The sequence below is a fragment of the Oryx dammah genome, unplaced genomic scaffold (genome assembly GCF_014754425.2).
Source record: "Oryx dammah isolate SB20612 unplaced genomic scaffold, SCBI_Odam_1.1 HiC_scaffold_28, whole genome shotgun sequence".
Taxonomy (NCBI): domain Eukaryota; kingdom Metazoa; phylum Chordata; class Mammalia; order Artiodactyla; family Bovidae; genus Oryx; species Oryx dammah.
Window position 1 is genome coordinate 49,132,827 of NW_024070212.1, and position 12,091 is coordinate 49,144,917.

Consider the following 12,091-nt stretch of genomic DNA (forward strand, 5'->3'; position numbering starts at 1 on the left):
CTTTGTATCTCCAGATAGCCACTGATCTGCTTTTGGTCATTGTAGATTGGTTTGCATTTTCTACAGTTTTATAGAAATCGAATCATATAGTATATGCTCTTTTTTAATGGGTTATTTCATTATTCTCAAAATGAATTGTTTTGAGATTCATGTGTGTTTAATACATATGAATGGTTCATTTCTTTTTATTGCTTAGTAGTATTTACTCTTGCCTGGAAAATCCCATGAACAGAGGAGCCTGGTAGGCTGCGGTCCATGGGGTTGCTAAGAGTCGGACACAACTAAGCGTCTGCACTTTCACTTTTCACTTTGATGCATTGAAGGAAATGGCATCCTACTCCAGTGTTCTTGCCTGGAGAATCCCAGGGAGGGGAGAGCCTGGTGGGCTGCCATCTATGGGGTCGCACAGAGTCAGACATGACTGAAGCGACTTAGCAGCAGCAGCAGCAGTAGCAGTATTCCATTGTATGGATATATCACAGCTTACCTACTCACCTGTTGTGAAATGCTGTAAACTTTTGTGTACAAACCTTTGTATCAATTTATGCTTTCATTTCTCCTGAGTAAATACCTAGGAATGGAATGGCTGGTTTATATGGTAGAACTATATTTAATTGTCAAACTGTTTTCCAAAGGGCCTATAGTTTTTCACATTCTCATCATCAGTGTATGAACATTGCTGCTCTTCTGCAGCCTTACCAACATTTGGAATAGTCAGTCTTTTTAATTTTAGCTGTTCTTATGGTATTTATATCTTATGGTTTTAATTGCATTTCCCTGTTAGTGTTGAGCACTTTGCCACTGATAAATGGTCTTTGATTAAATGTCTGTTCCAAATTTTGCCCATTAAAAAAAATTAGGTTGTTTGCTTTCTTACTGTGTTTTAAGAGTTTTTTATGTAGTTTGGGTACAAGTCCTTTTTCAGTGTATATGCTTTTCAAATATTTTTTCACAATCTGTGGCTTATTCTCTTAGCAGTATCTTTTGAAGAGCAAAAGTTTTAGATTGTGATTAAGTCCAATTTGAAATTGTTCTTTTATGGACTGTGCTTTTGATAACCCAGAGTCACACAGATAGAATTCTGTGTTAAGTTTTAAGTTTTACATTTACCATAGTCCACTTTGAGTTAATTTTTTTTTGTATGAAACAAAGGATAAAGTTGTTTTTGAGTATGCATGTTTGTTTTTGTATCTGTTGAAAAGACTGTCCTTTTTCCTCTTAATTACTTTTGCACTTCTGTCAAAAATCAGTTGTCTGTCTATGTATGTTTCTTGGCTCTTTTTCTGTTCCATTAATTAATTTTTCTACTTTAATGCTAATATGACACTATTGAATATTATAGCTTTATAATAAGTCTTGAAATCAGATAGTGTTAATCGTCTTTGTTCTTTTGACTGTTTTTGCTCCTTATCATACCTTTGTGAATTTTACGTCAAGTAATTTGTACAAAAACGCTTGCTGAGATTTTGATCAGAATAGTGTTGAATTCCTAACAATGGTGCTTTCCACCCATGAATACATTATATTTTTCTTTTACTTGTTATTTGTGCATGGTATTGTTTTTGTAAATTTAATTTCTGAATGTTCATTGTCAGCATATAGAAATACAATCTTTTTTCTTTTATCATTCATGTATTCTGTTGCCTTGATAAATTCACTTGTTCTGGTAGGTTTTTTTTTTTTTTTTTAGATTCCATTAGATTTTCTATATAGATGAGCATGTGGTCCATGAATAAAAGCACATTTGCATCTTTATAATATGGATGCCTTTATAGCTTTTTCTTGCCTTATTGCAACTGGTTAGTACTTCCAGTACAAATGTGAATACACATAATGAACAGATAGCCTTGTCATTTTCTCAGTCTTGATGGGAAAGTTTAAAATTAAAATTATTTTAATTAAAAATTTAAAAACGCTTGCTCCTTGGCAGAAAAGCTATGACCAACCTAGACAGCATGTTAAAAAGCAGAGACATTACTTTGCCGACAAAGATCCATCTAGTCAAAGGTATGGTTTTTCCATTAGTCATGTATGGATGTGAGAGTTGGACTATAAAGAAAGCTGAGCACCAAAGAATTGATGCTTTTGAACTGTGGTGTTAGAAGACTCTTGAGAGTCCTTTGGACAGCAAGGAGATCCAATCTGTCTATCCTAAAGGAAATCAGTCTTGAATATTCATTGGAAGGGCTGATGCTCCAGTAGTTTGGCCACCTATATGAAGAACTGACACATTGGAAAAGACCCTGATGCTGGGAAAGATTGAGGGCAGGAGGAGAAGGGGACAACAGAGGGTGAGATGTTTGGATGGCATCACTGACTCAATGGATGTGAGTTTGAGCAAGCTCCGGGAGTTGGTGATGGACAGGGAGGCCTGGTGTGCTGCAGTCCCTGGGGTTGCAGAGTCGGACACGACTGAGAGACTGAACTGAACTGAAGGGGAAAGCATTAAAAATGAGTAAATTGTAGGTTTCTATAGATGACTTTTCATCAGGTTGAAGAAGTTCCTGTTTCTCATTTGTTAAGAATTTATAAGAAATAGATGTTGCACTATGTCAAATGCTTTTCCTGAATCTATCTAAATGATCAATTGTTTTCCTCTTTTAATTTGACAGATTACTTTTTTTTTTAAAGTTAAACCCCACTTAGTCATATTGTCTTTATAGGATATTGTTGGATTTGATGAGCTAAAATATTGTTTGGAAGTTTTGCATGTGTGTTCAGGAGGAAGCTCAGTCTGTAGTTGTTATCTAATGTCTTTGGGTTTTGTTTGTAATGTCTTATGCCCTTGTAATATTTTTGTGATCTTTCCTCTTTTCTCATTTAAGTGATTAATGCTATACATTTCTCCTGAAGCTCTGCTTTTGCAGGATCCCTTTGTTTTATAGTTCTGAGTATAGTCTGTTTTGATACATGTTTTATGTGCACTTGGGAAGATTGTATACTCATCTGTTATTTGGTAGCATATTCTATAAATGTTAATTGGTTCAAATTGATTGATGGTGTTGTTCAAGTCTACCATATCTTTTCTGGTTTTCTGTTTACTTGTTGTATCAGATATTGAGAGAAGGGTATTGAAACCTCCAACTATAATTGTGATTTATTTCTCTTTAAATTTTATCAGTCTTTGTTTCATATAATATGAAGTTAAATTGTTGTATATATAAACATTTAGAATTGTTACATCCTGTTGTCAAAATGCCTTCATTATTCCTAGTAATATTGTTTGCTTTAGAAATCTACTTTATCTCATATAGTCATTGTAACTTTTGAATAGTGTTAGTAGTTTATATACTTTTCTGTTTCTTACTTTTATTCTGTTTTTATCTTTACAGTTTGTCAGTTAGACAATATATAGTGGCTCTTGCTTTTTAAAATAGTCTGACAGTCTTTACCTTTTAATTATGGTAGTTAGATCACTTTTAAAACAACTGTGATATAATTTTATTTCTTGCTTACATTTATATTCATCTCAAACTTTAGGCTGAGTACATTTTTATTGCACACTTCTTAATTTCTGGACCAGTGACCAGACTCTCTGCAGGATAAACCAGACTCATGTTAAATGGGAAATGGATATAGAGGAAATATATCTTAAAACATCTACTGGGGAGTGATATACATTAACTTCAACTTACATTTTATTGGCCGAAGCAAATCATATACTTACTCCTTATGGAGTGAAATTGGGATTAGAATCTTCTTGCAGGGCTGGGTCTAGGAAAATTTATGCTTATTATTATTTTAGAACCCTTTGCCAATATTCTTATTGTATTGCTCTTGTGCTTTTAATTATTCACTTACCATAAAAATCCACCCTTTTAAAGTGTACAGTTTAGTAGTTTTTAGTATACTCACAGAGTTGTGTAAATATTACCATTATCCAATTTCAGAATGTTTTTATGATTCCCCAAAGAAACCTTGTATCCATTAGTCCCCCCTTTTCACCCTTCTTCCTGGTAACCACTGTCTCCATGGATTTGCTTATTCTGGCCATTTCATTGGTAGTCTTTTGTGACTAGCTTCTTTTACTGAACACAGTGTTTTCCAGATTTTGAGTAAAATAGACCGTTTACATTTAATGTAATTATTGATATGGTTATATTTCTGTTCTTTATCTTAGTATTTCTGCCTTTTGACTGAATGAAATATTATGATTCTATTTTATCTTTTGTTAATTTATTATTTATAACTGTTATTTTGCTGGAGTCATAGTGTGTATCCTTAACTAACTTACATATTCTATCTTCAAGAGAACTCATACCACTTCATATGCAGTATAAAAACTGAGAATAGTACATTTCCATTTCTCCTCTCTGGTCCTTTGTGCTAGTTTTGTCATGCATCTTGCTTTTGTATATGTTTTTTTTTTTGTTAACTTTTAAGCTTTGACTGCACTGGGTCTTCATTGTTGCATGCAAGCTTTCTCTAGTTGTGGAAGCAGAGGGTACTCTCTTTTGGTGTGTGGGCTTCTCATTGCAGTGGCTTCTCTTGTTTTGGTGAAGGAAGTGATAACCCACTCCAGTATTCTTGCCTGGAGAATTCCATGGACAGAGGAGCCTGGCAGGCTATATATAGTCCATGGGGTTGGAAAGAGTTGGACATGACTGAGCAACTATCACTCACACTCACTCACTCTTGTTTTGGAGCACAGGCTCTAGGGCATGTGTGTTTAATGACTGGAGTGTGCAGGCTATAGAGTGCAGGCTCAGTAGTTGTGAGGCACAGGCTTAGTTGCCCTGAGGCATGTGGTATCTTCCTAGACCAGGGTTTGAATTGGTGTCCCTTCTGTTGCAGGGCAGATTCTTAACCACTGGACCACCAGGGAAAGCCACTTTGTGTATGTTTTAAACCCCATGCTACATTGTTATTTTTGCTTCCACAGTCACTTACCTTTTAATGAGATTGATAAGGAAAAAATAAGGAAATAAGGAAAAAATTTATATTTTTCTATATAAATTTATGTTTGCCTATATAGCTTCCATTTCTGGTGTTTTTTTGGTTCTTTCTTTTTAGCTCCAGATTTCAAACTGATAGAATTTTCCTTCTGCACAGAGGACTTCCTTGAATGTTTCCTGTAGTGTGGGCTGCTCCTATATGTCTGAGTCTTCATTTTGCCTTTGATTTTTAAAAATGTTTTCTCTGAGTAAAAGACTGTAGGTTGACAGGGTTTTTTTTTGTTTGTTTGTTTCCTTTAGTACTATAATAATGTGTCATTGACTTCACTTTTGCAGTGTTTACATCAGGAAATCGGATGAAGTCCTTATCTTTGTTTCTGTGTGGATAATGTGTCTTTTTTCCTTTCTGTCTCCTTTTAAGATTTTTTCTTTATTCCTGGTTTTAAGTAATTTGATTCTAAAGTGCCTAATTGTAGTTTTCTTCCTGTTTCTTACTTGTGAGTTTTGTTGAATTTCTTGTAGACTTACAATTTTCCTCAAATTTTAAAACTTTTCGATCATTTCTTCAGATTTTTATTTTTTTTATTTTATTTTTTTTTTTTTTTCTTCTTCAGATTTTTAAAATTCTTTTCTTTCCTCCTCCTCAGTGACTAATTACACAGATATTAGGCCGCTTGAAATTGTTCCATAGCTCATTAATATTGTGTTCATTTTTTGGAAAATTTTTATTGCTTTGTATCCAGGTTCTCCACATTGTGGTTTGTGCCTGAGTTGCCATTCATCCTATCCAGTGTGTTTTTCATCTTTCCCATTTTTCATCTCTAGAAGGTGGAGCTGAGTGGTGTTTGTATGTCTCTACTTAAGTTTTGAACATACAGAAATACAGATTTAATACCTTTTAATGGCCTTATCTGGTAGTTCTAACATTTCTATCAAAATAATTTTCAGTTCAGTTCAGTTTAGTCACTCAGTTGTGTCCGACTCTTTGCAACCCCATGGACTGCAGCACGCCAGGGCTGTCCATCACCAACTCCCGGAGTCTACCCAAATTCATGTCCATTGAGTCGGTGATGCCATCCAACCATCTCATCCTCAGTTTGCTTTTGATTACTTGTTTTTTCTTCTCATTAGTTACATTTTTCTGCTTCTTTGTGTGCCTGATAATATTTGATTGGATGTCTCACATTGTGAATTTTACCTTGTTTGGTTTGGCTGTTTTCCTATAAAGATTCTTGAGCTTTGCCCAAGAATGCAGTTAAGTTCCTTGGAAAGAATTTGTTCTTGAGTGAGTTGGTAGGTGGTTCAGTGGTAAGAGAATCCACCTGCCATTGAAGGAGATGCTGGTTCAATCCTTGGGTTGGGAAGATCCACTGGAGAAGGAAATAACAACCCACTCCAGTATTCTTGCCTGGTAAATCCCTTGGACAGAAGAGCCTGGTGAGCTACAGCCCATAGAGTTGCGAAGAATTGGACACACCTGAGTGACTGAGCACGATGAACATGCAGAAGTACACAGCTTAGGGCTGTTATTCCCTCCTCCCAAGGCATGACCTTTTTGTGTACTCTACACAGTATGCCTTGAAACAGATTCTTCAGTCTCATCCATGGGGACAGTTACTATTCCTGGCCCTGTGTGAATGGTGGCTTTTATCGCTAGCCTTGGGTACTTTACTTACATACATATCTGATCAGTACACAGCTGAATACTTAATGGGTGCCCTCTGTCAATCTCTGAAGATCTGTTTGTATACTTACCTTTCTGGTATTCTGTTCCTTGGACTCTAGCTTTCTTGGTCTCCTCATGCCCTCAACTCTATCCATTCAGTTGAGAAAGTTCACTAGATTCTGTTGATCTTCCCTGCCCAAGCCAGGATCTGGAAACTCTCTCAAGACAGGTAAGATGGCAATCATAGGACTTCACTTATCTCCTGAGTGTCAGTAATAGCTGTCCATTGTTGCCTGTTGTCCAGAGTCTTTCAAAAAAAGAAACATTGTTCTCATATAGTTGATATATCTTGTCCAGTATTTTTTGGTTGTTTCTTGGGAGGGAGTAAATCTCTTAACTGTTACTCTATCATGGCCATAATGAAGTAATTTTTTTTTCTTTAAGAGAGTTTTGCATTTTCCTTTGGCTGGAAGAAGCTTGAATAAGATTAAAAAAATGACATATTATTTGATAGTTAGATTTAGAAGTTAATACTATATGTAAATGTATTCTGAATATTAACTCTGCTCAGCTTTAAAATTATTTTATTGCTGAGATAGTTATTGATATTTTTGTTTTAAAATGACTTTTCCTTAGGTTTGGTCTCTTCCTGTTGGTATGGAGATAGAAAATAGAGGCATGAGAGCAATTTCCTGGAAAGAGAATTTATGAGCTAGAGATTTTGAACCTGGTCCATGTGAACCACAAAAAGAAGACCTAATGTTAGCTCATACAAACCTGGCAATAGAAATTGCCCTCTTCTGGTGATCATTTCCTAGAAAGTGCTTTTAAAAGGGATTTCTTTCGCTGTCAGCATTTGATGGGTAAGATGGAAAGCTTGGTGTGCCACATGATGATAACTTCATGTCGGTTTTATGTGTGTGTTGATTTTAACTTTGTGCCCCTTTGCTTATTATATTTGAAAGATTTAAAACAGAGAGTTTTGGTTGAGGTTTCAGGAAGAGAGAGTTTTAATATGTGGTTTGGCAGGGTTTCTTGGATAAGATGAATTTGGAAGAGGGTCATAAATGAGCAGGGCTTTTCTGGTGGCTCAGCGGTAAAGAATTCTTCTGCAGTGCTCCAGATGAGGGTTTGATCTTGGGTCGGGAAGATCCCCTGGAGGAAATGGCAAACCACTCCAATATTCTTGCTTGGAAAATCCTATGGACAGAGGAGCATGGCAGGTTACATAGAGTCCACAGGATTGCAAGAGTCAGACACAGCTGAGTGACTGCACCACCACCACCAGTGTAGAAAATACTATATTAAAAATTGTTGATCCCTGGTCTGGCAGATTCCACATGGGGCAACTAAGCCCATGTGCCACAGCTACTGAAGCCTGAGCACTGTAGAGCCTGTGCTCCTCAACAGTTCAGTTCAGTTCAGTTGCTCAGTCATATCCCACTCTGTGACCCCATGGACTGCAGCATGCCAGGCCTCCCTGTCCATCACCAACTCCCGGAGTTTACTCAGACTCATGTCCATCAAGTCAGCGGTGCCGTCCAACCATCTCATCCTCTGTTATACCCTTCTCTTCCTGCCTTCAATCTTTCCTAGCATCAGGGTCTTTTCCAATAAGTCAGTTCTTTGCATCAGTTGGCCAAAGTATTGGAGTTTCAGCTTCAGCATCAGTCCTTCCAATGAATATTCAGGACTGATCTCCTTTAGGATGGACTGGTTGGATCTCCTTGCTGTCCAAGGGACTCTCAAGAGTCTTCTCCAACACCACAGTTCAAAAACATCAATTCTTCGGCGCTCAGCTTTCTTTATAGTCCAACTCTCACATCCATACATCACTACTGGAAAAACCATACCTTTGACTAGACGGACCTTTGTCAACAAAATAATGCCTTTGCTTTTTAATAGGTTGGTCTAGGTTGGTCATAGATTTGCTGTCTAGGTTGGTCATTGATTTTCTTCCGAGGAGCAAGCAACTTTTAATTTCATGGCTGCAGTCACCATCTGCAGTGATTTGGGAGCCCCCCAAAATAAAGTCTGACACTGTTTCCATTGCTTCCCCATCTATTTGCCATGATGTGATGGGACCAGATGCCATGATCTTAGTTTTCTGAATGTTGAGCTTTATGCCAACTTTTCCACTCTACTCTTTCACTTTCATCAAGAGGCTCTTTAGTTCCTCTTCACTTTCTGCCATAAGGGTAGTGTCATCTGCACATCTGAGATTATTGATATTTCTCTTGGCAATCTTGATTCCAGCTTGTGCTTCATCCAGTCCAGCATTTCTCATGATATATTCTGCATATAAGTTAAATCCATTACAGTGAGAAACCCGTGCACTGCAACTAGAGAGCAACACCCGCTCCCAGCAACCAGAGAAAGCCCAGGTGCAGTAACGAAGACCTAACACAGTTATAAATAAATAAAATTTTAAAAATTATTGCAAGTGAAGTATGTGTATAGATGAACTTTTCCCCAAGTAATTAATAATTTATTCCAGAGTTCTAGATGCACTTGGCATATGTGTTAACAAATGATAATTGTGAGTTGTTTAAAGATGTCTAGAAAAGAGATTTTTGACAAATAAGACTTTGAAGAAATAAAGATTTTCACCATTTGTTCTTGTGTAGAATTGTTCAAATCTTTTACTTTTTTGAGTTCACATTTTGAATCTCGTAAAGAAAAAATTGGTAAAACTCAGAATCCACGAGAAGGATTTACATGTAGAGACTGGGTGAATGCAGCACTCTCTTGTTTGTTTTCCCTTAGGAAAACAATCCTGGTGGAAAAACACATCTTTCTGGCTTTAATAAAAAATAAAATGACAAACATTAAAATCTAACTCTCCTTCCTCTCTTCTGCTCTTCTTTCCACCAATGTATTATGTCTAAGGAGAAATTGCAAGAATAATAGCTTAAATTCTCTATGACCACTTCTGTGGTTTGTAACATAGATATGTAAGTTATGTGTTTAAAGTAAAAATTAGGAGATGCAGCTAGTACTTGTAACGGAAGATGCTTTTATTTAGGATTTTTTCTTCTCTTCCCAACATGTAGATGAAACTCTTAGGTTGTTTAACTACTTTTGATTTAGAAAGTATAAAAAAGTATTTTAGAAAGTTAAAATTGAAGAAACATAAATATATCAAGTCCTCTAACGAAGCTATTTTTCCCTCCCATGGTTTTACTACAGTAGTCACTTTTTAAAATCAGTGCATGTGGCAATCCCAGTAAGATGTGAAGAAATGGTTCAATACAATATCAAAGATCTGTTTGATGAAAGTTAATTATTGATAGCCTTGAGGTTGAAATGGGATAGCTATTTTTTTTCTATGTTAAATGTGTTTTTCATTTTAAAATTACAAAGACTTTTTGGCAGAGATGGATTCAAGAAGGTAAGGTTCAAGTATAATAGCAGTGCATTTTAATTAAGGAGGGGAATAATGCTAATTTAAATTTTGAACGGGCCATTATTTGTCTGGTTTAAAAGTTTGGCATTGCAACCATGTTTTGCTTCCTTTTACATCCTGTTACTTAGAATCAGATTTTACTTTTTAGCAGATTTGGGGGGTGAAATATGAGGACAAGAAAATGGAAAGAGTTCTTCTAAATTAAAGTAAATATATTTTGTGTAACATCTAAGTCTACACTGTCAAATATGGAAGCCATTAGCCGTGTGTGACAGGTGAGCACCTGAAATGTGGCTGGTCTGAATTGTGATGAGCTCTAAAAGTAAAACACTCCAGATTTTGAAGAGCTGATTTGAAAAAAAAAAAAGGAGATCATCAATTAAAAAATTTTTGATTGTGTAGTAAAAATATGTAATGTTTTGATTGTGTTTGATAAAGTAAATTATTAGCATTAAATTGCAACTATTGTTTTATACTTTAAACTTGGCTATTAGAACATTTGAACTTATGTAAGGGGCTGGCATTATATTTCTGTTGGACAGTGCTGATCTCGGTGATCTAACTTTTACATTTATAATTTTACCACCACAGCATTACCTCAGTTATCTAAGGGTACTCTCTGTAACACAGCCATGTGCATTTAAGGAAGTGGTAAAAACCTTCTGAACAAAACAAGTATTTTCAAGTCTTTGTGTTAAAAACATATTTTTTTAATCATAGAGTTCTTCAGATTGTCACTCTAACCTCTTATTCTTTTTCGTTTCATAGGAGAATTGTTTTAAATTTTTAATCAGTTGTCTGGTTTCCTGAGGAATTTGATGATGGGATTAATTAAAAGAATTTATTGTACTACTTTTTCTGTTGCAACTTAGCTTCAGCCTGTAATATCTGTATAAATCAGTCACTAAACCGTCAGTTTCTGATCAGAATATTTGAGATTGGCCTGCAAGACTCATTCATTCACCTTCTCTGAGACCTTATCGTAAAGAAACAAAAGCCAAAGAAAAACCCCCTGTGCTTTCAGAACTGGAGAGATTCTTGTCATTTAGGCTCCTCCCTTCTGAGTTGTCTCTGAGTTGTTGCTTCCTGTGCTAATTCCTTGTCTTTTTTCTTAATTCTCCCTTCTTGCTTCTGAGACATGTATATGCTTGATGATGTAGATGGGAATGGGTGTGACTCCTCTGTGAGTCAGATATGTATTCTGTTGCTATTGATTTGCAACAGCCTCGTTTTAGACAGCAGGCTGCTGTCTTTCTCCCTGTACTTTCATATCCTGTTTGTTTGGTGTAAGGTTACAAGAGTATTTGAACTCTGTTTGAAAAGTTGCTCCCTCTGCAATGAAGTGCCAGTATATTTAGCTTTTCAAGTGTTTTTCTCACATAGCAGTATTTTCCTTAGCTTTCTTAGCTCCTTCCTTAGCTCTTTATAAATTATCTTAACAGTTTACACATTCGCAGCATGTTGACCTGTTATTTTTGTATCCTTCTGTCTTATTTCTGGTATCCATGGGAAAGCATTATACTGCGTACAACAGGATATTAAAAAAGTTTGTCAAATAATTGCCAAATTTCCATTTGTAGACTTTTCAACTGCTGTATTATTTATCTACATGGATATGTCTCCCAAGTATTTCAAACTCCAAAAACCCAAAAGAAAACCCTTTTTTTCCTCTTTCTTTGTATTTTTCGTAGTATTGTATAGAATTATTTTCTTTCATGTTTATCAAATATATGCTTTGTACATAAATTACTTTTGTTTCTCATATGCCCGTCATGAAGTGCACAATATACCATTTTCCTCAGATAGGTGGCCCCTTGATGAGATAAAGGTTCAGTTCTCAGTAGCAAGAATATGGTGAAGATAATGTCTAAAATAAGACCTAAAGACCTAGTTACTCTGTTGGCATATACCAACAAAGTGTTGTTCTCACTTTAGAGAACTGGAATTGGAAGTGCTTTCTCTCTGCCAAGTATCCTAAGCTTTTGCAGTCAAAGAATCTTAGACATTTTCCATCCCTAATACTATTGGAAGTCCAACTGACAATGGGCTTTAGCAACCCCACCTCAGATAATGTGGAACTGTAGCTGCTTTGAACGCTACCCTTAGAGCTGGAGGTACAGAAAG

General features: G+C 36.0%; 1 protein-coding gene across 9 annotated transcripts in view; it reads left to right on the plus strand.

Annotated features, from left to right (window-relative positions):
• EVI5 (ecotropic viral integration site 5) overlaps positions 1-12,091 on the plus strand; it is a 226,152-nt gene that overhangs the window by 62,909 nt on the left and 151,152 nt on the right. The gene's annotated exons all lie outside the window — the stretch shown is intronic.